Source organism: Suncus etruscus, chromosome 7, assembly GCF_024139225.1.
Source record: "Suncus etruscus isolate mSunEtr1 chromosome 7, mSunEtr1.pri.cur, whole genome shotgun sequence".
NCBI lineage: Eukaryota > Metazoa > Chordata > Mammalia > Eulipotyphla > Soricidae > Suncus > Suncus etruscus.
The window spans coordinates 70,321,158-70,331,107 of NC_064854.1; the positions used below are offsets into that span (position 1 = coordinate 70,321,158).

At 43.3% G+C, this 9,950-nt stretch overlaps 1 protein-coding gene across 1 annotated transcript in view; it reads right to left on the reverse strand.

The window, feature by feature from the left end:
- Positions 1 to 9,131, reverse strand: part of FAM135A (family with sequence similarity 135 member A) — a 140,784-nt gene extending 131,653 nt beyond the window's left edge. The window contains exon 1 of the mRNA XM_049776769.1: positions 9,064 to 9,131. The gene's annotated coding sequence lies outside the window, so the exon portion shown is untranslated. The remainder of the gene's footprint in view (positions 1 to 9,063) is intronic.
- Positions 9,132 to 9,950: the final 819 nt, after the last annotated feature.

A 9,950-nucleotide genomic window follows, 5' to 3' on the forward strand; every position in this document is an offset into this window, starting at 1 on the left:
TGCACACAGCCAACCTGGGTTTGATTCTTGGCATTCCATATGGTCCCTGCCTGCCAGGAGCACAGAGTCAGAAGTAAGCCCTGAGTACTGCCGAGTATGGCATAAAACAAATCAAAACCAAAAAAGTTAGATGAGGGGCAGGAATGATATAGTACAGCAGGAATGGTGCCTGTGTTTCATGTACTGTGACCAGTATCCCATATGGTCCCATATCCCCAGTATCCCATATGATCCCCCTAGCCTACCAGGAAAGAGTACAGGAAAGTGCAGAGCCATGGAGCAATTAATCCCTAAGCATTGCTGGATATGGCCCAATATCCAAAAAAGTAAAAATTAAAAAAATTAAATGATGAAACCCATGGTGGAATTTTTCACTTTCCCAGGAAGAAGGTAAAAGTGTAGAAGAAGGAGAAGGCTGCTAGCCATCCTGACTTGACTCTGCCCAGTAGCAGTCCTAAGAAATCAAGGGTCCCAAGTAATCATGGCAGGTCAGGGACCTGTTTTTGTCTCAGAATATCTCTCTGTCCCCTCCCATGTCATGACCCCTTCAAAGACCATGGCCCTACATAGCCACAAGTTTTTTCACCTCTTCATATCTCACTGAGAACATAAAAAGACATCCTAATTGTAGTTATCTAGCCACAGTCAACAATCCACAAGAAATACCTCTATACTGCAAAAGTCACAATGGAAAAGCAATGCAGAACCTCACCATGTCAGTAGAAATGGTAGCCCCAAAGACTCATCCAATAATAACCAGCAATATGACCTCTCTGATCGGGACTTTAGAGAGGAAAGGTTGAGAATGCATAAGGAGCTCAAATAAACAAATGGAATGGACAGCCAATAAAAAAACAAGAGGATATGAGAGCAAAAATGAGAAAAATGCACAAAGAAATGACAAAACTGAAAAATGTGGTAGGCGAATGAAAAACTCACTTTGAAAGTTTCACTAGTAGAGTAACAGCTGTTGAGGAAAGAATCAGTCAGCTCCAACATGAAGTGAAAAAAATCTCCAGGCAGCACCAGAAAAGAAAAAGCCTTAAAATAAACAAACAACTGATAAGGAAACAGTGGAATAAATTAAAAAAAAAATCAGAATCATTAGGGCTCCAGAGGATCAGGAAAGCAATCCTCATTAGAAGAAACAATTAAAAATATTGCTGAGAATTTCCAGAGCTGGAGAGTCCATGCAGGCCTCTCACTATAGGAGGTCCACAGGGTACCAACTAAAAGAGACCATAGGAAAATACTATAAGACATCCTAATCAAAATCATGTAAACTATTCCAGAATACTAAAAGCAGCAAAAGTCAAAGAAAAAAATCATATACAAAGGAATGTCCTTGAGATTTAGCTTGAGAGATAGCATGGAGGTAAGGCGTTTTTGCCTTGCATGCAGAAGGACGGTGGTTCGAATCCCAGCATCCATGTGGTCCCCCGAGCCTACCAGGAGCGATTTCTGACTGTAGAGCCAGAGTAACCTCTGAGCATTGCCAGGTGTGACCCAAAAACCCAAACAACAACAACAACAACAACAACAACAACAACAAAAAGCTTTACCAAATAAAATCCTCCAGGTTCAAGACAGTGATATGACGTAATAAAAAAAAAATCAACAAAATGAATGACTCATTGGGGCCGGAGAGATAGCACAGCGGTAAGGCGTTTGCCTTAGACGCAGAAGAACGGTGGTTCAAATCCCCGGCATCCCATATGGTCCCCCGAGCCTGCCAGGAGTAACCCGAGTGCTACAGGGTATGACCCAAAAACAAAACAAAACAAAAAAATGAATGAATCATTAAGAATACTTTACCCAGCCAGTATCTCATTAATATTTGAAAAAAGGATATACAACTTCATGGATAAACAGTAACTCAGGAACTTCATTCTCAAAAACACTGTTACAACAACTAATGGGACTACTTTACGACAAGATAAATTTCACAAATACACTAAACTCCTGCAGAAATATACCACAAAACTCCATGGCAATAATCTCTCACAGCACTCTAAATGAACCAATTAAGAGAAACAGAGTGGAAGGATGAATTAGAAAATTGAACACAACATTTTGCTGCCTGCAAGAAACACATATGTATAGTTAGAGCAAACAGAGACTCGAAAGTCAAAGGTTGGAAAACAATTCTTTATACTAACAATGCTCTCAAAAAGGCCATGATTGCCCTACTAGTTATCAGATGACACAGGATGAAAAGGTGTATCATTATTTTTTATATCATTATTTCTTTTTTTTGTTTGTTTGTTTTTGGGCCACACTCGTTTGATGCTCAGGGATTACTCCTGGCTAAGTGCTCAGAAATTGCCCCTGGCTTGGGGGGACCATCTGGGACGCCAGGGGATCGAATCGCGGTCCTTCCTTGGCTAGCACTTGCAAGGCAGACACCTTACCTCTAGCGCCACTTCACCGGCCCCATATCATTATTGCTTAATGATCAAAAAATTGTATATCAAGAATTCACACCTTTTTTTTTTAAGAATTTATACACTTAAAGATTCAACGAATTAGGAACTAGCAAATACTCATAGCTGCTAATCGACTTGAAGAGACAGCAATAGCAACACAATAGTAGTTGGAGACATCAGTATTTCTGTTCCTTCTTGATAGGTCAACTAGATTATTTTATTTGAAAATAAAATTGAAGAGAGGGGCTCAGAATATAGATATACAGAAATTTTCATCCTCAAAAAGCCAAATACATATTCTTCTCCAATGCACATGTGACATTCTCCAAGATAGAGCAAATACTAGAAAACAAAACATACCTCCACAAAGTTAGAGAATAGAAATCATATCAGTTATCTATCAGATTGTGATACATGAAAACAGAAGCGAAACAGAAATAGAGAAGCAAGGCCAGAGCAATAGTAGAGTGGGTATTCGCTTGCCTTGTATACAGCCAACCTGGGTTTGATCCTTGGCATTCCAAATGGTCGCCCAAGCCTGACATGAGTGATTTTTGAGAACAGAGCGGGAGTAACACCTGAGTGCTACTTAGGTGTGGTCCAAAAACAAAACAAACAAACAAAAATAGGAAACACTCAAACTCCTGGAAATTAAATAGCTTGTTACTGAACAACCAATGGGTCAGAGAGGAAATAAAAAATGAAAATGAAAGATTCCTGAAAAAAAATGAGAATGAGGTCGCTACCTACCAGAACTTGTGGGACATAGCAAAAGTGGTGTTAAAAGAAAAGTTCAGGGCCCGGAGAGATAGCACAGGGCGTTTGCCTTGCAAGCAGCCAATCCAGGACCAAAGGTGGTTGGTTCGAATCCCGGTGTCTCATATGGTCCCCGTGCCTGCCAGGAGCTATTTCTGAGCAGACAGCCAGGAGTAACCCCCTGAGCACCACCGGGTGTGGCCCAAAAACCAAAAACCAAAAAAAAAAAAGAAAAGTTCATAGCTATGCAAGCATTCATCAAGAAAAAAGAAAGAACACACATAAATACCTTAATTGTACAATTTAAGAAATAGAAAAATGACCAACAAAAAGCCCAAAACAGGGAGAAGGAAGGAAATACTAAAATTTAAAAGCAGAAATTAATTAATTATAATTCAAAAAGGCAATCCAAAAGATCAATGAAACACAGAGGTAATTCTTTGAAAAAAATAACAACAATAAGGACAAAAACAGGATCAATAAGCCACTAGCTAAACTCCCAAAGAGAGAATCCTAATAAACCAAATCAGAAAGGGTAGGACATCACAACACTTAAACATCAGATATTATTTTGAGAATCTTTATGCCATAAAACCAAAAACCTAGTAGAAATCAATAAATCCAGGACTACTATTAACTTTCCAATGCTAAATCAAGATATGAACACCTGAACAGACTAATCACTTTTGAAGAAATCAAAAATGCCAAACAAAAGTCTATCTTAAATAAATGTTCAGGGGATCGTGCAATAGCACAGTAGTAGGGCATTTGCCCTGCCCAAGGCTGCCCAGGATGGACCTGGGTTTGATCCCCAGTATCCCTAGCCAGGAGCGATTTCTGAGCATACAGCCAGGAGTAATCCCTGAGCATCACTGAGTGTGGCCCAAAATAAAAAACAAACAAACAAATGTTCAGCTTCAGATATCATCTCACATCGAGACAGGCACACATTAAAAAGAACAAGTACAGGGACTGGAGTGATGGCACAGCGGTAGGGTGTTTGCCTTGCACGTGGCTGACCCAGGACAGACTGCAGTTCAATCCCCTGGCATCCCATATGGTCTCCCAAGCCAGGAGCGATTTCTGAGCACATAGCCAGAAGTAATCCCTTAGTGTCACCGGGTATGACCCAAAAAATTAAAAAAAGAAAAAAAAAAAAAAAGAAAAAGTACATCCAGTGCTGGTATGTCTGTAGACCAGGGACTCTCATTCATTGATAATGGTGGAAATGAAAAAAAATAAGAATAGTCCTAAAAAAAAAAAAAAATCTAAGAATTGAGCTTCCATTTGACCCAGGAATTCCAGTTCTTGGAATAAACCCCAAAGGTCCAAAAACAAAATGAGAAAAGATGTTTGTACACCTGTGTTCCTTGCAGTACTATCATCCACATACAGGGATCCTCAAACTTTTTAAACAGGGGGCCAGTTCACTGTCCCTCAGACCATTGGAAGGTCTGACTATAGTAAAAACAAAACTTATGAACGAATTATTATGCACACTGCATATATCTTATTTTGCAATGAAGAAACAAAACAGATACAAATACAATATGTGGCCCATGGGCCATAGTTTGAGGACCACTGATCCACAATAACTAACATCTGGAAACAAACCAAGTGTCTTAAAAATTGATAATCAGGGGCCGGAGCAGTGGTGCATAAGGTAGCACATCTGCCTTGCACGCACTAGCCTAGGATGAACCACAGTGTCCCATATGATCCCCCAAGCCAGAAGTGATTTCTGAGTGCATAGCCAAGAATACCCGCTGCACACCACCGGGTGTGGACCAAAAACCAACCAACAAACAAAAAGAATTAATAACCAGGCAAAGACATATGGTACATACACACAATGAAATTTACTCAGCTAGAAGAAAGATAAAATCATGCATTTTGCTGCTACATAGAGTGACCTGGAATGTATCATACTGAGTGATGTTAGCCAGAGAAATTTCCTTAGATGTGAGATATAAAGAAATATAATGGTTGAATAATGAACACCCAAAGACAATGTAAAGAAAGAACATAAGTGATATTTAGAAAACATGTCACTTTGGGGATAGGACAGAAATGGGGCAATGACTATGAAGGAGGAAAGCATTCAATCACCAGGCAGTGCTGAACATAGCAGAATGTGGCAAAATGTAAATATGAAACCCTATCAGCAACAGTACATTGTACAACAGTACAACCACATTATAAAAATGCTGAAACAGCCTATGCCTAAAACCCAATTATAAATAACTCAGTAAATTGATACCCAATCTACAACGAGCTAGACACAGAGGGGACCACTTATACTAGTAGCCTGGGGAGCAAAGGAGGGGATATGGGATGCATGCTGGGAACAGGGGTGGAGGGAGGACAACATTGTTGGTGGGAATGCCCCTGATTCAATGTCGCTATGTACCTAAAATATTACTGTGAAAGCTTTGTAATCCACTTTGGTCAAAATAAAAATTATTGAAAAATAAGTAACTTCATGTGACTATATACAAAATGTGTGTATATATAGGCACATATATATGCATATATATTATATATATTATATACATAGCTGTTAAACTATGATTGCATACTTGAAATGCATAAATCTTATTAAACAATAGTATCAGGATAAAAACAAATAATGTAAATTAGTAAATTTCTATTTACTTATATATATATATGTTATACATATATATAGGGTAGCTGCTTGTATTTAAGGAGAATAATCTTATGCATGATACCCAATTAGTAATAATATTATAAACCAAAGTCTAAAAGTGAAGAGAAAAAAACCAAAATAGTGTCTGTCACAGAGGCAGGCTACAAAGGTGTAAACTGGGGACACTGGTGGAGGTAAGTGGATATAGGTGAAAGAATTGGTGTTAGAATGGACTGAAATCCAATTACATGAATTATAATTCAATAAGAAAACTTTCTGTGTGTATGTATGTATGTGATACCTATTATGAACACAAGATACATGCACTTAACACAAACTCACTTTATTTTTTCCCTCAATACCTTGAATCAAAGCAAAAAGTATATTTGTCCTTTCCCCTAAATAACCCAAATATCAAAAGTATATCAGCAGCAACTAAACATAAAACAACAGAAAACTATGAAGGCAGAAAAATACGGAACTCTTAAAATTTTTTCCTGTTGAATCCGAGCAAAGAGCCTATTGGTTCTACCTACTGAATATGCAGCATGTTTTACTCTATAAAAACATTAACTAATATAAACTAGTCCATAATGCACCTGACTTTCCATATAAGTTTGAAACTAAAAAAAATTTAATTCGCTTAGCATTTCAGCAATTATACTTAGTATATAGTCTAAAAAGCATGAATTCAAAAAAGTAAAAGAGAAAAACAATTTTTTACATGGCTGTGATTGTCCTAAGAATGTTTATTAGGGCTTGCTTTACCAGTGACAAATTATAGGTAGAGACACTGAGATACAGAGGTTAAATTATTTCTATAATGTCCCGAGTCATCATGTGTTTAAAGCTTCTTACTTCTAGTCCTGTGTTTGCTATCCTTCATGAATCATTACTGTATTTTGAAGTACACAAAATCAACTGACTAAAAATATCAACAAGAATTTGTAGGCACGTGCTTTTTTAAATAAACAGTTATCTAAAACTAAAAAGATCTGCCTTTAAGAGGCAGGGGCAGATTTCTTCAGAAATAGCAAGTTATCTTGGGGACTGAGCGATAGCACAGAAGCCTACTCAGGACAGACCTGGGTTCAATCCCTGGCATCCCATATGGTCCCTGAGCCTACCAGGAGCAGTGTCTGAGCACAGAGACAGGAGATCCCTGACCGCTGCTGGGTGTGGCCCAAAAAAACAAAAATCAAACGAACAACAACAACAAAAAATTAGCAATGATCTCTATTTAACCTATAGGGAAAATCATTTTAAAAAATGCAAAAGCAGGGGGGACGCAGAGGGGAAAAAAAGGCAAAAGCAGAGGCATTCATCACCCTCAATACAAAATAATGACTAGTTGTTGTCCAAAAAGGGGGGTGTAAAGTCTAATGACTAGACCTTAAAATGTATCTTCCACTTTTACCTCTACTATAACTTTGAAGAAGCTACTTACTGATTGGTGCTTCCTTCTGTACAAGACAAAAATTCCATTTCATTCCTACTTAAGAGAACAAAGTAAAGAATTAACTGTGAACTGTTTTGAGATTCTAGAATGAAATTCACAGTTCACTTAGACTAAAGGTAACTAATTCAGCAGATATCTCCAGCAGACTATTGTGCAATACATATTTTAGGGAAGTCAAATTCTGATCATTATGAAGTAGAGGAATAAAATCTCCAAAACCATTTACAAAGCTCTTCTATCCAATTAAAATATAATGTATTGGGGCCAGAGAGATATACAGAGGGTAGGACCTTTGCCTTACATGCAATCAAGAGAGGTTCCATCTCCAGCATCCCATATAATAATAAATAATTTTTGTTTGTTTTTGGGTCACACCCGGCAGTGGTCAGGGGTTACTCCTGGCTCTGCACTCTCAGAAATCGCTCCTGGCAGGGGCGGGGACCATTTGGGATGCTGAGAATCAAACTGGGGTGGGCTGCATGCAAGGCAAACACCCTACCGCTGTGCTACTGCTGTTCCAGCCTCGGGAGTTATGTCTGAGCCTGCAGAGTCAGGAGTAACCCGTGAGTGCGCGGAATGTGGCCCCCAAACCAACAACAACAACAACAACAACAACAAAAATGTGTTGTCTCTCACATATTTCTCTTTCTTTGGAAAAACACTGATTCTATAGAGTATAAATTGTACACTATGTTAAAGCCAACAGAATACTAGGAAAATGATGCAATGGCCTGCAACAATCAATACATAAAACAAATCATAACCAATTTTGTTGAACGAGTTCTTTAAATCTCATTTTAATATGAGATCTTAATTACAACTTCGGGAGGGCCCCAACAGGTCCACAGTTTAATTGTATGTTTGTAGGTCGGCCTGGAACTAATGTGAACCCTCGCTCACATCTTTTTCACCACGCCTCTCCATTGGCTTTTCCTGGCGTGTCAGGAGACAGACGGTAGTTCTCTCCCTCAAACTGAGGCATGCGACAGGAAAACGTAAACACGTCTACTGCTTCTAGCATTCGTTTGATGCTAGTTTTTTCAGTCGGCGCAGAAAGATAAAGGAGGGTCAAGAAAGGGAGCAAAAGTCCAGATTTCTTCGGCTACATGTTAAGAGGTTGGGCGTGTGCAAAGTGCAGACGTCGACTGCCGAGGAGTGGGCATGCATGCACAGCAAAGTCGACAGGGAATGGGGATGGAAGAGGATGGCAGGACGGGCAGGGGCCACCGGGTGGGATGGGGTGGAGTGGGGGGCCGCGGGGGGCCCAGCCAGACCGGAATCAACGGCTAGCCGAGAGACGCCGGCGGGGCTCGAGGGGTGAGGAGCATCCAAGAACTGCCCGACGGAGAGGACGGGGAGCGGGGGCAGCAGGCGCAGAAGTGCGCGGAAGAGGCCCCGAGCGGCGGGGCGGGCGTGTGGCACGGACGCTCGCCGACGCCGAGCAGGCTCAGTCCGAGGGACCGAGGGACGGAGGGACGGACGGACGGACGGACGGACGGGCGGGCGGGGGCGCGGGTCCGTTCCGGCAGCGGCGAAGCGGCAGTAAACGGAGCGAGGCCCCGCCAGCCGCCGGCCGCTCTGCCCCGCCGACCCCACCGACCTTCAGCGAGCCGGAGCAGCAGCCGCCGCCGGGCCAAGTGGGCCGAGGAGGCGGCGGAGGCGGCTGCTTCCTGCCCGGCCTCGAACGAAAGAAGGAAAAGGCGACGGGGCAGGAGGGCGCCGGGTGGCCGGCTGTCCGGAGCCGGGGAGGCAGAAAGGACCCTGAGGGGGCTCACCTCGCCGGCCCGCGACGGCCTCCTCCTCCACCGCCGGCCGCACGGAGGAGTTGCTGGTCCCGCTGGAAGAAGTCGGCCGGCCCGGGGGAGCAGCACCATCCCGCCCGAGGCCCCTCACACAGCCATCGCCGCCGCCGCTGAGGAGCGCGCTCGCTCGCTCGCTCGCTCGCTCGTCACAGCCACTCGGCTCCCGGCCCGGCGCGGCCAGCGAGCATGCGCAGTCGCCGCGGTCCTCGGGAGCCCCGGCCCGCCGGCGGCGCTACCTGCGTTCAACAGGTCCCAGTCGGTGCGGCCCCGCCCCCTCCCCCCCGGTCTTGTCTCACACACCCCTCCCTCCCGCCAGGACACGCCCCCTCGGAGGCCAGGCCCCGCCTCTCCGGGCTCCGGGCTCCGCCCCCTTCTCCTCCGCCTGCGTCTCCGCGGCAAATCTAGTTCCAGTTCTCGCTGCAGGGATTTCTAGAGATATAGATCCCGCTCCCAAAATCCCGCGAGAGTTAGCGGAGGGCTTGGTTTCCGTCAATAAAGAGCGCGAGCTCCACTGAGACGCGACGCTGGGAGCTCCGGGCGGTTAAGGGTAGAAGAAGCCTGAGAGGGCGAGAAGAGCCAGATGCGGCCTCTTCGACGCGCTTGGTGTTCTTCCAGACTCGGGACCTTGCTCGCGACGAGCTATGTTTCTGGGACTCAGCGCTCTGGAAGACATGTCGGCGACGGATGGTTATCCAGCTGATGATGCCCGAAAAGGCCGCGATGGGGCTTGGAGTACTTGTTACAAAGGCAGTCTTGACATTTGACCCCAGCTCATGATTTGGGGCTTGGCGAAGAAGAGTTCCTCCACTCTCTGCTTCACTGATCTGTCTCTAAATCTAGTCGAGTCTTTTGTACAAAAG